Here is an 18,207-nt window from a genome sequence, read left to right as displayed (position 1 = left end):
TGGGCGTCTCCTTGCTTGGCGGCAGAACCTGTCGGCTGACGTGCTCGTCACTCTTTAACAGTCTAGCACTGTCATTGCAACAGAGTGTCTTCTGGAAATTTAAGGTGGTTTAGAAATGAAGTGCAGCACCAGCACATTAAACATAGAAATTTAAAAGAGGAAGATCTCTCCTTCCTTGACTTGACAAGTTGAAAGCACGTTTGTTTGTGCAGGCAGGGCAACTGCGGCTGAGGGCTGGTGGGTGGGCGTCGGGCTCCCAGCAGGCCGGTCACCACACTTAGGCACACACCTGCAGGTTAGGCCGCACCCCACCGTGTAGCCCTTTGCACGAGGTGTTTCAGGGTGCTATTGCTGTGATTGTGTGTTTGTGTAGTCTTCAGGGTGGGGACCCCTCTCATGCCCAGGATCACAGCACAGATCACTCAGGACACATTAGATCACTGGTAGCCCAAAGACGATCTTGACTTGAGCCCTGACTTCCTATGAGTGGCGTGGCCTAGCAGGCCCACACTCTTCGCTTCATTAGGAAGGCTTGGGTCCTGCCCCTTAGAGCAGATTTTGGACCCAGGAGACGTGTGTCTTGGCAGGTATTGTGTCAGGCTGTTGGGTAGGCTTTCGTTTGGTGGCCAGGCAGCTGGGCTGGAGCATGGTCAGTGGACCGGTAGCTGGTGTCCCTATGTCCTTGTGAGGACAGATGGGACTTTGGGTCCCCTCTGAGCGTGAAGCTAGTCCTGCTCCAGTGACTTCCATGGAACCCTCTCATTTCTGTGGTCTTCATCTCAAACCAACCCTCTCCAACTTATTTAGAGGGTGAGAATGGTAAGGATTCTCAAGGTTTTGTATTTGGGGGTTTGGGTAGGCAAATGGGAGTAGAGCAGTGATTATTTATTAGATTTGCTTGGGAAATATTAAAACAGTTTTGCAGTACTCACCCCCAGACACACTTAATCTGAAGCATCTTCCGGGGTGGGAATGTTCCGGGAACAAATCACTCGAGATTGAAGTCTTTGAAATACAAGGGCATGTCTTCTGAGCAGCCTGTTGTTTCTTCCGAGCCACTTGTTTCCACCTGGAGCGTGGGAAGTCCTGGGTGGCGGTGGGGTCTTAAATTCCTGGTGGGAGCCGGAGACTTGGAGGCCAGTGTCCTGTCTGTGTCACGGGCCCGGTTTCTGTGGTTAAAGAAGAGCACATGTGTATGTCACGCAGCTGTTTCCTCACCCAGCCTCTGCAGGCTGAGGGAGTGCTTCCAGTCGAGCACTTAATCTGGCTTGACTGGGGCTGGTGAACACACTGTGTTACACACCTTGTTCTGCATTTGATAATGTGGTCTGGTTTGAAAACTTTGTGGCGGGAGCGAGGCAGAGGAGGAGCACAGTGTGCAGGTGTGTGCAGCGAGGGCGCTCGCAGCGCTTGGAATTGGTGAGTCCGGAAAGGAGACTATGGATCTTCGTTTCTGGACATGCACTGACTTGGAGGCAAGGCAGCCCCCGCTCTCTGGGAGACGGCGTGCTGGGCCTGTGACCCTCAAGAGCTGCTCAGGAGCCCACCGGGCACCATCGCTTGGCTGGGCTAGAGGGATGCGCTGGCCGGGGAGGGCATGCTTACTTACTGTGTTTTTACCTCTGATTAATTTTGTCCATTAACCACATGTATTTGGGGTGAATTTTCACTTGGGTCAAAGGGTGATTGGGAGCTGGGTGGATTGGAAGGGCACGGATGCTTGGAGGTCTGGAGCCGGGCACTTGACTGTGACCCTGGGAAGTGGCCTCCTCTCTGCACCCGCTCTCCCAGGGGTCAGTTGTGTTCTCTGCTCCGAGGCCAACGCTGGGCCTCATGCTGTGCCTCATGCTGTGCCTGCTAGTGCCCAGGATGCGGTGTGCAGCCCTGGAGTTGAGCACAACAGTTGTCCTCCAGCATGATGGCCACCTGACGGAGAACCAGAGAGCGGGCCTGGAGAACAGCCCCGGGACACGGGAGCGGAGGGGAGGCGCCTCCTGCGAGGAAAACGGGGTGTCTCCCAGAAACTGGAAGCAGTCTGGAGTTGCCGGGGTGCCTGTGTCCCTGGGGCACTCACCTTTAGCGGGGTGCCTGCAGTGAGAACCCGCCCTCCGAGCAGGAAAGTGGGAGCTCCTTTGTTCTCTGTGTGTGTGCACGTGTGTGCATGTACATGTGTGCGGATACGCATGTGCGTCATCAGGGTGGCGTCTGAAGTTTGGACTCGAATCCACCCCTCGAGAGCCCAGTGACTCCTGTGGGTGGAGTGGGGTGTGTAGGGGTAAACCAGACATGGCGCGTCCCCTTCTCAGCAGTGTGGTGGGAGTTGTGATGACACGAGTGGGGAAGCACTGGGTCTGCTGAGTCAGGAGTCTGGCTGGCTGCTGGGGGCTGAGAGAGCAGAGGTTTGGAGCTGGATGACTTCAGGCTTCTGTCTGGGTTTTGGTCATGAGCTGGGCACAGCAGGTTTGGACTTGGAGGATCTTCTAGACAGGAGTGCCCCGAACCAGGGCAGGAAATACAGTCATAATTACCTTGGGGCTCATCTGTGCGCATGTGTGATGTGGCCTGTCTCTGGTGTGGTGAGCTTTGTGTGTTCAGTGGGGAGCTCTGAGCTGGAGATCGGGAATGGGGTCTACCAGAGGGCTGGTCTGATTGCCCCTGGCAGGCCCACAGGAGCAGGAGTGCTGACAGCAGAGAGGCTGCAGTGGGCTGTGATTCTGGACGCAAGTGTCACGGCCGCAGCCTGGCTCCTGAGACCAGGTGTCTCTAGGGCCAGGCGCCAGTGCCCCCGGCCACGGCAGGTGACAGTGTCCTCTCTGTGGAGAGCGGGGTGCTGTCTGGGAATTCTGAGTTTGCTGGGAGCTAAACACTGGTAGTCTGTTTCCTGACTTAGATCCCCAGGAAAGCTGTCTCCCATCTTGGTGGTCAGGGTCTCCAGTGTGTCTCTGATGTCTGAGTGACCGTGTTCTGTGTGGCTTGTTGTGTGGAAGGGGCGTGGGGCACTTAGCACCCTAGGCCCAGGAAGTGCCCAGGGTGGTGGAGGGTGGTGTGTCCCAAGTGACAGTGTGCTGGTTTCAGAGACTGAATAGTATTGTTATTTGCAGTATTCTAGGTGTCGACTTTCGGAGAAGGCAATGGCACCCCACTCCAGTACTCTTGCCTGGAGAATCCCAGGGATGGTGGAGCCTGGTAGGCTGCCGTCTATGGGGTCGCACAGAGTCGGACACGACTGAAGCGACTTAGCAGCAGCAGCAGCAGGTGTCAACTTCATCATAAACACTGTTATCCTGTTACTGTCTTTATAGGAAAATCGAGATGCTTAATGAGCAGCTTGTGCTTTTCAAGAAAACCGAGATGTGGTTGGAAGCTGCTTTTCTAGTCCTTGTGCTTAACGTCAGCTTCAGAAATCCTGTGCCAGCAACAGAAGGACAAAAAAGTCCTGACCCAGCTGTATACACACACGTGTAGCTCACGTGCAGACCTTGGGAGTCCACTGTCCACGAGCGCTTGTCCCGCCGGCCATGCCCACTTCCTGTCTGCGAGCCCCATCCTGACACGGCATCACTGGTGTGTGTGGAGACGGGAGGGTGCTTGATGGGACTGTGGAAACCGGGTTTGTGTATTCCTGAGACCGCACAGCTCTCTCGGGAGAGCAGTGTTGCTGTGACCCTGCAGTGTCACCTCCCCTTCCCACCGGCAGTGTCGTGCATTCATACGGCCAGGCCACAGCGTCCATTGATTTGATTTCTGTCATAGGTCTTTGGAGAGGCTTCTCAATAAAATCTGTTTTGTTTTTTTTTTTAAATAGTGATTTTGGAAGATCGTATATGGTGCCATTTGCTCTTTTTTTGATACTAGACTTTGAGTTTACTTTCAAATAGTTGACATTACTGTGTTTTGATGTAAAAATATTTGATGAATGAAAAGATGTTTTTAGTTGTCTCTGTACCTTTAAACTCCTAGTTTTGAATGAATACATGATGAATCACATGTATTATTTCATGTACCTACATGTTTTATTACTATTTTATTTTTGGCTTTGCTGGGTCTTTGTTGCAGTGTGGGGGCTTCCTCTGGATGTGGTGGGGAGGGGCTGCTCTTCGTTGGGGCACACAGGCTTCTCGTTGCGGTGGCTTCTCATCGCAGAGCACCTGTTTTCGAGCGGGCAGGCTTCAGCAGTGGGGGCACATGGGCTTGCTTGCCCCGCAGCATGTGAAATCATCCCAGACCAGGGCTCAAACCTGTGCACTCTGCATTGGCAGGTAGATAGCCACTGAACTGCCAGGGAAGTCTCAAGATTCATGTGTTTTTGAAAGACCCAGATATATTCAGTATATCCCTCCAAGACATTTTTTCATTCATTGATAAGATTTTTGAGATTCGCTTCTGTTGATATGTGTAGCTGCAGCTTACTTATGAGTAAGGGGGCTGTTTGCCTGTGGCTGGCCTGCCCACGAGGCCCCTCTGTGTGATATTTCTTAGTGACATTGATGACACATGCTGGGCGCCCAGGCCCTCTGGCTTCTCCTGAGCTGGACCTAGAGGCACGTCTCTGACCTTGGGTCCTGGCAGCTCATTTGGTCTGAATCATGGTCCTTTGCCTTGTGGGCAGGTCCCTGGGGAGATGGAGGGAGGGAGTGGGGAGGGGACGGTGTGGTGGGACTGGCCCGTCTGAGGGGCAGGCGCGGCTGGCGTGCAGGTTTTGTCAGCGAAGGGTGAGTTCAGATTTTACTCTTGAGTGTGACAGTGAGTCTGTAGAAGCTACAAAATCCGTAACTCTGGCAAAGGCTTACTGTCAAACTCCTGAAAGGAAAACGTCTGCAGATGGCCCTTCCAGGGCCCCGGGCCTCAGGCGCCTGCTCTGGGGAGAATGACTGGCCCATTCTGGTGTTCTCTCCTCAACTGGCCTTTCTGAGCACTGCTGTCCAGGAGCAGAATCCAGACAGAGGTGTCTGCTTGGGGTGCCCTCCCTGAGTCCTGGGCGTGAGCGCCTCTCCTGTACAGCCAGACACCCTAAAACCTAGGGGTTGTTGGAGTGACCCAAAGTGAAGGAAGGGCCATGGTGTGGTCCACACAGAAAGAGGCGACATGAAAAGAACTGAGGGGAAATTAGTATTTATAGGCGCTCACTGGATCCTCTTGTTTCAGAATCTCCTCACCGCTGCTCTGGGACACGCCTCTGTTGGATTTAATTTACAGTCATCAGCCACAGCTTTCAGCGATGGACTCGGTAAGAATTTTATTGCACCCGCTCTCTCTCAACAGTTTGTATTGTTTTCATTGGTTTGTAAAAAGAAGTATTAAAGTCATTCTTACGTCTCCTTGCTGGTTTTCTTGGGCTTGATAGAGTTTTGTCTCAGTGTCTGGGTTTTGTCTTGGATTTCAGGGAAACAAGGGGCTGCAGGGTGGTGGTGAGCCCTGTGGGTCAGTAGGCAGCTTCCCTGGTGTGCCAGGGAGAGGAGGCCTGTGGACACATGAAGACACCGGGCAGCCTGGTCTGTGCAGAAAGCTGACTTCTTAGCAGCTTTCTGTCTCAGTGGCTCCGTCCCCAGGGGCCCGCTTGCTGCTCCTGTCTGGTGCTCTGCGCCTGTCGTGCCTGCACCACCTGAGCGTTGTCACCCCTCTGCTGGGAAGCGGGGTGGCCGTGCTGCTCTGTGTGCGGGCCGGCAAGTAGGCACGCGTGAGTTTCCTCAGGTTTGAGGCCCGCGTGTGTGGATGGTAGGTGTGGGGTGGGCTCTTGGCCAGGTTGCCTTGAGCTTGCCTTCTCCTGGGGGTCCTGGTGCAGCCTCAGCCTGGCTGGACACTCTGCTCTAGGACAGAGTCCTCCTCCCTTAGGGGACATGTCCCAGGGGCAGTTGCTCCTGTCTTCTGATCTGTGGATTGATAACAGTTGGAAAGACAACTGTAGGCTCCTTTCAGTGTTTCATACCTTGGCCAGGTATTAGGGTTTTAAACCAATAGCCCCAGAGAGTATTCTCTGCGTTTTGTGCTGTTTCCAGCAGACAGGGAAGAAGCCTTTCCTGCTGCTCAACCCCACGGACCCAACGGTTCCTCAGCGGTCCTGTGTGCGGCCACTTAGAGATGCACCAGGCCGGCCTCCCTGATGATGGAAGTGTTTCCTTGGAAATGGAGTTGAGTGTGATGGAGAACTCTTAGTTTGCAGGGTGGTCTGGAATGGGAGAGCAGCTGGCTCGCCCACCGGTGGGTGGTGCAGGGTGGGGGGTGTGGTGGGCTCTGTTGCACCCGGGAGGCCCCCAGGGCGGTCTTCCAGGATGAGCCCATGCTTTCATGGGCTGTCATGGGCTGTCTTGGACACCAGGGCAGCCACTGAGAGCCTCTGCCCCAGGGCGGGAGGCAGAGAGGAGCCAGGCCCACCCACACCTGCAGGCTTGAGCCTGGCCTTTGTTTGGAGACTTGATTTATGACAAGAAAAAACAAGATGCTGCCTAAATGAGGTAATTAGTAAGCATTTGGTGATCCTTGATGAAAAGAAAACAATTTACCAGCCAGGCTGCTGACAGGTTCTGGGGCTGGCCTGATGGCTGCGGTGGATTTCGAGCAGTGGGCGTGTTCCCGTTTGGAATGTTGTCTGAGATGGAAGGGTTGTCATTTTGACAGTACATCACACAGGTAATCCAGGGTATCTGATGCTGTTGATCACTTTTGTGAACCATAAATATTCAGTCAATACTGATTATAATTGTCTTCAGAAATCCACTGTTTGGATGGGATAGAGATAAGGGTGTGACTGCGGGTGTGAACACGGGTGGAGGGGTCTACATTCCATGACCTTTCCTGGCATCTGAAGGCACAAGTTTAAAAACACAATAATTTTACAGGCTTTGTAATGCTTTTTCATTGTTATTCATATCATCCATTGTTCTTATTTTTATTCTGACTACATAAGGTGGAATGTGAACCACTGAGGTCCCGTCTGAGGTCACCTTTTCCAACAGAGGTGGGCTTGTTAAAGACCCTAGGTGTTTCCATCTGTGCTCGTGTCCCTCCCGGGTGTCCTTTAGGGCCCAGTTTGGATAGACTCTGGGCTGGTCTGTAGTGACTGTGGCTCTGGGGTCCATGACAGGGCGGGCTGATTGGATTTGCAAGTGTTTTTTTTTTGGATCACATGGTTTGAAGGTCATGCTGTGTTACAGTCACTGACCCTGCCCGCACCTGAGCAGCATTCGGCCACTGGAGGCTGTGGCCCTTGACATCACAGCACACGCGAGGGGCCTTGGCTGCAGGGCCGTGGCGGGTGGATTTGCAGTTGGTGAGAAGCTCATAGAGCCTGTGCTAATAATACATTTGCCTGTTTAACAGAGATATTTGTCAGGATTTAAAAATAGGTAACAAAGCACACTTTTGCCTCTTTCTCAAAGAAATATGCATAGCTAATTATACCAGTAAAACTTATGTATTCTAGATTTTTGAGTGTAATAACTTTTTATTATAATGTTAGAGTTCTGGCCGTTCTAGGTTCTCTTAAAATACATACAAAGTATGGAATATTAGATGTCATTTAAATTAGGTTTCATTAAACACGTGCTTTTGTTCATATAAAAGTTGGCCATTGTGTTTACATGCTTTCCCAGAAAAGTTCTCACTCTTGCCCACCACAGGTCTTAGTGGTCAGTAGAATATTGGTTGTCTTACACCAAGACGTTTGAGGTGCTGGGAAAACTCGTGTGGCCAAGGAGAGGGTTTGGGAAGCAGGCAAGTGAGAGGAACAGGGTGTCTGGGCCCAGCTTGCATTCTAGTTCCTCTGGGTATTTCTGGTTGCAGCGGCCTCAGAACTCTGGTTCCCAGCTGTGCTGGGCAGGAAGGAGCTGAAGGGGCTTGTGGGCTGTTGGTAGCAGCTCATCTGGTGCTTATAATATTGCAGTCATTTTCCTTCCATTGTTAGCAACAGGGATTCTCACGGAACCAGTGTTCTTTGTATTTATTTATATTTATTTGACTCTACTGTGTCACTTGTGGAATCTGAGTTCCCCGACCAGGGCTTGAACCCGGGCTTCGGCAGTGAGTGTGAAGTCCTAACCACCAGGGACCACCAGGGAACTCCCTGTTTTATTTTTTGATGCCATCAGATTTTAAAAGCTGACTAAAGGGATTTCCTCCAAGTGTTATGTTAGAGGGTGAAGAGATGGCCTGCGTCTGCCTCAGAGCAGAGCTGCACAGCTTCTGTGAAACCCAAGCTGAACTGGCCTATGGGCCAGCATGGAGTCCCTCCTCCTTCCTGCCACCCCTCAGGACTGGGCTCTGTGAGGCTGCCGAGGTTTCTGCAGGCCTATGTTTCTGAGGCCATTCCTGAGCCCACTTGGACCTCAGTGGGAGGAGGAGGTTGGGTATGGTGGTGGAGGTGCTGTGGGCTGGTGGGCTGTCTGGGGGCTGACCAGACGGAGGTAGGGAGGAGGGTGTGGGCGGAGGTGGGGAGGCACCTTTGTGGCTGGACCGCGTTCACTCTAGAATAGATGCCTTTTTTAAAAATTAATTTTTGTTGGTATCTAGTTGATGTACAGTGTTGTGTTAGTTTCTGCCGTACAGCAAAGTGGCTCAGTTATACATATACATGTTTCCACTCTTTTTTAGATTCTGTTTCCATGTAGATCATTACAGAGTATTGGTAGAGTTTCCTAGAGTTATCAGTTCTGTACATAAGTAGTGCTTGTATGTCGTGGAATTGGTACCTTGATCGTCACTTGTGTTGTTGTTTAGTTGCTCAGTTGTGTCTCTCTGTGACCCTTTGGACTGTAGCCCACCAGGCTCCTCTGTCCATGGGATTCTGCAGGCAAGAATACTGGAGTGGGTTGCCATTCCCTTCTCCAGGGGATCTTCCTGACCCAGGGATCGAACCCGTGTCTCCTGCATTGGCAGGAGAATTCTTTACCACTGAGCCACCAGAGAAGCCAGACATTTGTGTTGCCCCTGGGGAATAGGGATTTGGGTATTCTTAGCATCAAGAAAAGGGATGGTGGTGAGGTTCTCGGTGTGCTGTGTTCTGAGGGTGAGGATGTTGTGTTTGATCCGCACAGTTGCCTGCTGGGGGTGCTGCAGGTGGACTGAGGGCTGACCAGGAGGCGAGGAAGGGAAGCAGAGCAGAGCCAGCAGCAGTGCAGGGCTGTGGCCGAGGGCAGCGTGGGCCCCCGGGTTGCCATCAGGAAGGCGGGGCAGGCAGTGCTCTTGCACCCGCTGTCTCAGCACCTGCCCGCTCCCTGCTTCAGTCCAGGCAGAGGCCCTGGGGCGGGGCCGGAGTGCTGGGAGGAAGGAGCGGGTGGGAACCAGCTCTTGGGAAGTCACGTGGCACTTACCACCTCGGACTCTGTGGACCTTTTGTGAATGGGTGGTTTATCAGAAGTAAGCCTGGGGCCCTTGAGCACCTTGGAGGGCTCGGCTGTCTGGGTGGGTGGGTCTTGTGGGCAGTGCATCTGCATCCGGTTCCCAGCTGGCTGTCCACTCCCAGCCTCCTCCAGGAACCTCCTCCTTGTCCATTTTCTCCATCTCCTAGTTAGTGTCAGCCTGGGTTTAAAATTTGTTCTTGTTAACTTTTTGGGCAGGGATTTTTTACTTTTTTAATTTTTCTGTTCTTTTCAAAAGTTTACTGTCTAGCTCACCTCCCCTGCGCCTGGCACCTCTGTGTGTTTTCATCTTGGCCTCAGGCAGAGCGGCGGACGTAGGGAGGAGCCGCTGGAAGCCTGAGCTGCAGAAGGACAGTGGACTCCTGCCCTGTGTTTGTGTATGTGTGGGTCTCTGGAGTCTGTGTGAATTGGGTGCTGGAGCCTGTGGAGTCAGCTGTGCTGTAGCCCAGCCTCACAGCTAGCAGGTCACATGCTGTCTTGGCTTGCGGCCTATGGCATGGATGGGTCAGGGGGAAGAACGGGTTTGCAGCCCTGCCTGGGTGGCGGGGCACAGCTGGAGAAACCCTGTTATGGGCATTTTCTATGGGAAAAGCTATGATCAGATGTGTAAGCTCCTCTAATCTCCTTTAGCTAATGCTTTACTTTTTTTTTTAGAAGAAAAAAAATCTCTTTTCTTTGTGTTTGAGTCTCCACAGAACATCTCCCTGGCATCCTCCATCTGGTGACAGTGTTCTTCAGGTCTCTGGGTGGGGTCTCCATCTCCCAAGGCTAATGTGGGAGTTTCCTTCTCTTCTAGGAACCCCAAAGGGCTGTGAGCGGCACCGACTGTCCAGACACCTTCACTTGTGTATTTCTTCCCCCTTCCCCACATTTTTATCATAAGGCTGTAGGCCTCAAAGATGCTGAATAGTAGGATTTTCAAGGTTCCATAGCTATCAGCAGCAAACTGAGTGCGCCGTGGAGTCCTTGTTACACTAAGGAGAGGTCACCATGCAGGCGTCTGCCTTCAGGGAAGGGGCAGGGAGCGAATGCAGGGGCCCCTCTTTACACTTGTGCCGTGATTGTGCCACAGTGTGTGTGGGGGGAGTGGGCGTGGGTTTGTGATGGCTGTGTGGCATGTCTGTGGTGGGGGATATGTGGTGGTGGGGTGCAGTGTGTGTGTGTGTTTGTGGTGGGTGTGTGGCTTATCTGGTGGGGGGTACAGTGGTGGGGTGCGGTGTGTGGGTGTGTGTTTGTGGTGGGTGTGTGGCATATCCGTGGTGGGGGATATGTGGTGGGGTGCTGTGTGTGTGTATGTGTGGGTTTGTGTGTGGGGGTTATCTGTGGTGGGGGGGTGCTGTCTGTGTGTGTGTGTGTTTGGTGGGGGTGTGAGTTTGTGGTGGGGGGTGCTCTCTGTGTGTGTTTGTATGTATGTGTGGGTTTGTGGTGTGTGGGGTGTCTGTGGTGGTGAGGTGCTGTGTGTGTGTATGTATGTGTGGGTTTGTGGTGTGTAGGGTGTGTCTGTGGTGGGGGTGCTCTGTGTGTATATTTGTGGTGTTTGTGGGATGTCTGGTGGTGGGGTGCTGTGTCTGTGTATGTATGTGTGGGTTTGTGTGTGTGTGGGGTATCTGGTGGTGGGGTGCTGTGTGTGTGTGTTTGGTGGGGGTGTGGGTTTGTGGTGTGTGGGGTGTCTGTGGTGGGGGGTGCTCTCTGTGTGTGTTTGTATGTACGTGTGGGTTTGTGGTGTGTGTGGGTATCTGGTGGGGGGTGCTGTGTGTGTATGTATGTGTGGGTTTGTGGTGTGTGTGTGGGGATGTCTGGTGGGGGGGTGCTGTGTGTGTGTGTATGTGTGGGTTTGTGGTGTATAGGGTGTGTCTGGTGGGGGGGTGCTCTGTGTGTTTGTGTGTGTGTGTGTTTGTGGGGTGTCTGGTGGTGGGGTGCTGTATGTGTGGGATTGTGGTGTCTGTGGGTGTGTCTGTGGTGGTGGGGTGCTGTGTGTGTGTGTATGTATGTGTGGGTTTGTGGTGTGTGTGTGGGGTATCTGGTGGGGGGGTGCTGTGTGTGTATGTATGTGTCTGTTTGTGGTATGTGTATGGGATGTCTGCGGTGGGGAGGTGCTGTGTGTGTATGTGTGGTGGTGGGGAGTTGTGTGTGTGTCTGTGTGTGTGGGTGTGTGTGGGTGTCCGTGATGATGGTGTGTGTGTGTATGTGTGGGTTTGTGGTGTGTGTGGGATGTCTGGTGGGGGGTGCTCTGTGTGTGTGTGTCTGGTGGTGGGGAGTTGTGTGTGTGTGTGTGGTTTGTGGTGTGTGTGTGTCTCATGGTGGGGAGTTGTGTGTGTGTGTCTGTGGTGTTGGGAGGTGTGTGTGTGTGTATGTGTATGGTGGGTTTGTGGTGTGTGTGTGTCTGTGGTGGTAGGGAGTTTGTGTGTGTGTGTGTGTGTGTATTGTGGGTTTGTGGTGTGTGTGGGGTGTCTGTGGTCGGGGGGTGCTGTGTGTGTGTGTGTGTGTGTGTGTGTGTGTGTGTGTGTGTGTGTCTGTGTGTGTGTCTGTGTCTGTGGTGGGGGTGGTGTCTTGGGCCGTCATGCAGTGCTCAGCCCTGGCGCAGGGGTCACGTGTCTGGACAGTGCGCAGTGCAGGGCGAGGCCTGGGCGCGGGGCAGACAGGGCCAGGCCCCCGCACTAGGCTGACGGCAGAGCTCTGTTGAGAGGCCCCGTGCCTGCCGTTGTGGTCCATTTCTTGTCCAGGGAAGAAGCTGCTGTTCTGTTCACTCTGAACCTTTCGCTCTTTGTCCTGAGGCTTAAGTGAGCCTTGGTTCATGTCCCCAGGCCAGCGGCCTCTGCAGCCCCCTGAGAGGGTGGCAGGTGGAGACTGCCCAGCTGTCGGCCCTTGGGGGTGCATGGCTGCCTGTGTGGAAGGGCAGTGCCCGGGGCCCTGCTGGGGTGGCTGATCCCACACTGCTGCCGGCGTCCTCGTTCCTGAGCTGATCATTTGTCACCTTGGCCAAAGATGGAGTTGTATACCCTGTCTGCCCTCCCACAGCAGAGGGGCCCCTTGAGCCTGAGGAGGGCATAGCCTGGGCACTGGTTGGGGAGCAGGTGAGACGGGAGGCTGGGCTGGCGGCAGGGGGCCCGGACCAGCTTGTTGGGCTACCTCTCTAACGGAAGCCCGGTGCTCTGTTCCTCTTTTTTAGGTTCACAACAGAAATCAAACAGCAAGGTGTAGAGATTTCCCATACACACTCAGCGCCCACTCACTCACCCCAGAGGAGGGATTGATCTGTGTATTTATTTATTAAAATTTTATTTGGCTGCACTGCTCGCTGCTGCTCGGGCTTGCTCTGGCTGCAGTGGGAGGGGAGTCCTCTCTAGCTGCGGTGTGCGGAGTGCGGCCTCTGCAGTGCAGGCTGTCGCTGTGGGCACGGGCTAAGCTGCCCCGTGGCGTGTGGGATCTTCCTGGCCATGCCTCTTGCATTGGCAGGCGGATTCCTATCCTCTGTGCCACCAGGCGCCTGCGGTTGATATGATGCTGCACAGACTCGGCGTCCCCAGGGGCTGCAGGCTGCGTCTGGCCTCCCTCTGGGTGCTGGCGGCTCCGTGTGTGCTGCGGCGGCTCCCCCACCTCCCGTCTGCACTCTTGCCTTCTCCAGAGCATCCTGTGGTCAGGCTCATACCGCCTTCTCAGGTTGGCTCCTACCACTTAGTAACATGCATTTAAGGGGCCTCAGTGTCCTTTCAAGGCTTGATAGCTCATTTTTCTTTTTCTTTTTTTAGTGCTGAATAATAATAATAGCCCACCGTCTAGATGTTCCGCAGTTTATTTTCCCATTCACCTACTGAAAGGCGTCTTGGATCACTTTATGGTCTCTCTGGTCTTCTTGGATGGGAAGTACAGTAAACAAAGCCCGCTGCTGACCTCTGAACTCAGTTCTGACCTCTCTGTGAACTGCTTGGAAAAGGGGGCGTTGCCACCTGGACACTTTTCCTATGCTGTCCTCCATTTTTGCGAGCCCTGGACTGTGCGGGATGTTGCTCCAGAACACTGCCGCCCTCCGTCCAGGGGACTCCTGAGATGGCTCTCAGGGAAGCCATCCCCCCAACAGTGCAAAGCCGGTAATGGGCAACAGGGAGAAGGATGGCCCAGGCCCTGGTCTCCAGGGTCTGAGGGCACGCACCCCAGTCCAAAGGTGGTGCAGGGCCCTCACTGGGCCCAAGGGAGCCTGTGTGCCTGTCTAGTCAGTGTGCTTTGGGCCACACCACTGAATTTCCCTTTCAGAGACTAGACTAGCAGTATTTAGCCTGGGCTGAACCATGTAGAGTCATGAGGTCTGTAGCCATTTGCGTGCTGCCAGTCTCCAGACTCAACCCACACTGCGTTTTCAAGAGTGGGCTCTGCTCCCAGACTCAGCAGTGGGATTGATGCTCGGGGCCTGAGCCCTGTTCTGAAGCAGGTCTGCCCGGTGGTTCGGATAGCCAGCTCAGGGACCATCCATCCACCCCTGTTGTGCAGCTTCACTGCAAGGCCTTCATCCCTGTCTGTAAATGATGAGATTCTGGACCCTTGCATCCTGACCCTCAGAGTACTGAGTGCCGGGTCTGCACAGGGGTGCTGGTCAGTCTGCTGAGCAGGAAGCACGCAGGCCCAGTCCTGCCTGCCCGGGGCACAGGCCCTCCCGCGTGTCAGGGGGAGGAGAACTGACAGACAGGCCCGCGTCCCTGCTCCAGTCTCCTCCGTCCACACGGCCTTGGGCACCAGCTACCACCAGGGAGACAGAAAGCCGGCGCTTCCTGGAGAGAGGTGCTCAGATTTTGTGTATGTTCATCTTCTACTTCTCACGCACACGTATTAAAGGGTCACGTTGTAGGTGCGGTCTTGGGAGGGTCTGTGATGGAATGGGGCCTGGAGTAGGCATCTTTCCTGCCCACCCGTGTTCCTGGACCCTGTCGTTTTGGGAACTCTTCATGTTGGGAGCCCCGAGGGGCCCAAATGAGTCCTGTCCGTGTAGGGACATCTATCAGTTAAAACGCTCATTTACTCATTTCGTTTAAAAAGTAGGAGTAATAAACCCATTGTACGTTATTCTAAATAGCACAGCTTTACTCAAAAACCACTGTATTTTCCAAAATGAAAAACTGTCATACGTTCCTTTGGTTAAAGTATACCAGAAAACATGTAGTTGGAATAAGGAAGAATATTTGAATAGCTTTTTTTTGGGCCACACCCTGTAGCTTGCAGAGTCTTTGTTCCCTGACCAGGGATGGCACCCAGGCCATGGCAGTGAAAGCACCAAGTTCTAACCTCTGGATCACCAGGGAATTACCTTTAATAGCTTTCTGGTACAGTTTTGGAGGTGTCGTTTGATACGATACTGAAACCTAACGGATGGCCATGTGGTGAAGGTCAGAGGAAGTGCAGGGTCCTGCCCTAGGTCCCAGTTCGTTCTTCTCAGCCGTGTTTGACCCTTTGGTCTTTTTTGCACTGTAACCAGACCTTTTACCTGTTTAGAGTTCTGCAGCAGTGCCCATGGGCAGTTGGTCAGCTGTGGTGTACTCAGTTCTTTCCATCTCTCAGATGCTAACAAATTTTATTTTGCTGCTTTTGTTTTTCTTATTAGCTCTCTCATCAGAGGAACCTTTAAGCCACCAGAAGCTGTCTGTTCATAGAGTTTTCCAAAATTCTGGTATTTGATCAAATACTTGAATTTTAGCATTGGCAGATTCCCAGTGGTTAGAACCCTGAGCTTCTGATACTGGGGGCCTGGGTTCAATCCCAGTGTGGGGAAATAAGATCTATCAAGCTGTGCGGCCAAAAATAAAAAGTAGAATTAAAACCAAAGTTCAGGTGTTTTCCTGGAAGTGGCAGTCTCATTTTGTTCATTTTCTAGAAGCAGTCTGCCAAATTCCTGTGTCTCTAGAGCCTGCCTGTCAGTCATTCTTCCATATAAAAATGGTGTTCCCTGAAAAAAACGCTTTTGCTGGAGGCGACTATTATTGGTACACAGAATAAATGTTTCATGTGCATTTCATATTTTGTCACATAGAATATGAAAAAGACAAGTATGGAAAGGCCTGGCATTTAATGAAATTAACAATTACTACTTCATCATGGAGGTTCTTAAGCAATTGGACCATCACCTTTGTATCATGAGTGCAAATATCACCCCAGCCAAAGAGGCAGTGTTGCTATGAAAAAAGTTTCCAAAGTGGGTTGCCAAAATTCCTTCGGGTCCTTGGACCGCATTTTGTAAACAGCTATACTGAGCTCTTCAGCCTGTATGAGAAATCGTAGTTTAACAAATCAAGTCAGCCTATATGCCTGTTGTTCACTCAGAATGTGACAGCCTCGGGAAACTCCCAGAGTATGCATTACTTCTCCCCAGTGCGTCAGCACCTGAGTCTGTGTGCATTTTCAGAGGGCTCCTGATTCGGTAGAGCCTTGGCATTAAGTCCCCTCCTGTAGTTGTCAAGGGGACATGAACATTGGCCCCCTTTAGGTGTCTGCGTGTGTCTCCCGGGTTGGTCTTTTGGCGAGCACACATTCTTCGCTGTGGGTCAGTCCCCTAAGCTGCTTTCCCTTTCTCTGGCCTCCTCTTTCTTTGCAGACTGGCAGCAGAAAGGCAGCAGAAAGCCGAAGGCCAGGCATCCTGTGTGCCTCTGCTCCCGGGTGGCCGGGGCTGGAGGGGAACGTGGACTCTGCTCCCAGGACAGGTTGCTGGGCGCCGTCCCGCCCCTCCTCTAGAAGCGCCCGCCCCTCCCTGGGCCTCAGCCAGTTTCCTCGAATAATTCTACCTGCGGAGAAGCTGTCTCCAGGCTGGCTGTGCGTCTCACAGCTTTAGACACTGATTCTCTTGGTCATTTGAACCATGTAGCTCACACTTGGCTGACTGAAGTTTTGTCTTTTGTGGTTCAGCCTCATCACTTGATCTAAAAATTTGTCTTTGTTTTTCCAGATTTTGCAGATCTTTTAAGATGATCTGGATCGTGATGACTCAGAATATACTGGTACACAGTTGCTGGTTTGGAGTTCTGTATGATGTTGTTCAGTCGTTAGGTTGTGTCTGTTTGTGACCTCTTAGACTGCAGGATGCCTGGCTTCCCTGTCCTCCATTATCTCCTGGAGTTTGCTCAAATTCATGTCCCTTGGGTCAGTGATGCTGACTAACCATTTCATCCTCTGCCTCCCCCTTCTCCTTTTTGCCTTCAATCTTGCCTAGCATCAGGGTCTTTTCTGATGAGGTGGTTCTTCGCATCAGGTGGCCAAAGTACTGGAGCTTCAGCAATAGTCCTTGCAACGAAGGAGCAAACGTCTTTTAATTTCATGGCTGCAGTCACTGTCTGCAGTGATTTTGGAGCCCAAGAAAGTAAAGTCTGTCACTGTTTCCACTTTTTCCCCTTCTGTATGCAGTGAAGTGGTGGGACTGGATGTCATGTTCTTAAGTTTTTTGAAAGTTGAGTTTTAAGCCAGCTTTTTCACTCTCTTCTTTCTCTTTCATCAAGAGGCTCATTAGTTCCTCTTTATTTTCTATTATGAGAGTGATATGCTCTGCATATTTGAGGTTGCTGGTATTTCTCCCAGCAGGCTTGATTCCAGCCTGTGACTCGTGCAGCCCACTGCAGGCTTTTGCTCGTTTCGGCGAGTGGGGCTGCGCTCTAGTTGTGGTGCACGGGCCTCTCATTGCAGTGGCTTCTCTTGGTGGGGAACACGGGCTCTAGGGCTCCTTGGCCTAGTAGTTATGGCACATAGGCTTAGTTGCTCTCATGCATGTGGGATCTTCCCAGACCAGGGTTATCAAACCCGTGTCTCCTGCATTGGCAGGCGGATTCTTTGCCACTGAGTCATCAGGGAAGCCCCAGTGAGTATAATTTCCGAGAAGTGAAGGCCTAGTCCTTTGGTTCTGTGTTCTTGTCGGGACCAGTTTATTTGCCCTCTTTCTTGCCATAGAGGGCAGCCCTTGGCCAGCCTAGGACATGGGAGCCTGTCTGAGCCTCCCTCCTGTGGACCCGGGTGTCTCCATCTCCAGCAGGGACGGGGCAGGCGGGGAGGCTCCTGGGCTGAGGTCTCAAGATGCGAGCACCATGGGCGCTGTAGCTCTCTGGGGAGTGCATTTACTCAGATGTTCTGGGTCCCGGCCATGGAGAATTGGCGTTTCTTTGAACCTTCTCTCTGAGCCTGTGTTTAGAAAAGCGAGAGTAGAGGAGCAGTAGGTTTTGTTCGTTAGGTGTTGGCTTCGGGGCTGCCTAGAAAGCATTTAGTTGGTGTTTTCTTTAACACAGTGGTCCAACTAGAAAGTCATGAAGAGGCTAGAGGTTACAGGTGGCATAGAGCATCTGTAGGTTGTACGGGATGTGGGGTTTAGCTGCGTTTCTGCAGCAGAGCTGGCGGCGGCTTGGATGCTGCTGGGTGCCTTCCCTCATGCGGCTCATCTCTGGCTGGAATCCAGCCAGGCTTCCTGGGAGGGGTTCTCTCTGTGTGGGGTGCTCTGTGCCACACGCTGCCCTGTGCTGGAGGACAGATCTCGTTTCCTTTTTATGGCCTGGAAGCTCTTGCCTCTCTAACCAGCTCTGCTGTGAAAAGCGGCCTCTTGGTGCGTGCTTGTCTGTGCTCATGCATGTGCACACACACAGGCTCTCACGTGGGCACCAGCAAACTCCTCACCGACCTTCCGTGATGCAGACACCCATGGGGTGTGAGGATTGAATTCTGCATATACTAAATGCGGGCTGCTGTAAAATGTTGTCAAACCAAAGGCCAGGTGTTTGAGGCAAAAGGAAGGAAAAGATCATTCCCTGTCCCTAAGTTTAAAATTTTTTTATGTTTTATTTCCCCCCAGTGTTATTGAGACACAATTGACATTTCACCTTGTGTAAGTTTCGGGTGT

General features: G+C 52.6%; 1 protein-coding gene across 6 annotated transcripts in view; it reads left to right on the top strand.

The window, feature by feature from the left end:
- ANKRD11 (ankyrin repeat domain containing 11) overlaps positions 1-18,207 on the top strand; it is a 117,474-nt gene that overhangs the window by 45,214 nt on the left and 54,053 nt on the right. For 5 of the 6 annotated variants that reach the window (XM_052656651.1, XM_052656652.1, XM_052656655.1 and 2 more), the window contains exon 2: positions 5,146-5,227. The exons of the other annotated variant lie outside the window; for it this stretch is intronic. The gene's annotated coding sequence lies outside the window, so the exon portion shown is untranslated. The remainder of the gene's footprint in view (positions 1-5,145; positions 5,228-18,207) is intronic. 6 annotated transcript variants of the gene reach the window in all.

This window comes from Budorcas taxicolor, chromosome 18 (genome assembly GCF_023091745.1).
Source record: "Budorcas taxicolor isolate Tak-1 chromosome 18, Takin1.1, whole genome shotgun sequence".
Taxonomy (NCBI): domain Eukaryota; kingdom Metazoa; phylum Chordata; class Mammalia; order Artiodactyla; family Bovidae; genus Budorcas; species Budorcas taxicolor.
The sequence above is the reverse complement of the archived record's forward strand: the minus strand, read 5'-3'. Positions and strand labels throughout refer to the sequence as shown.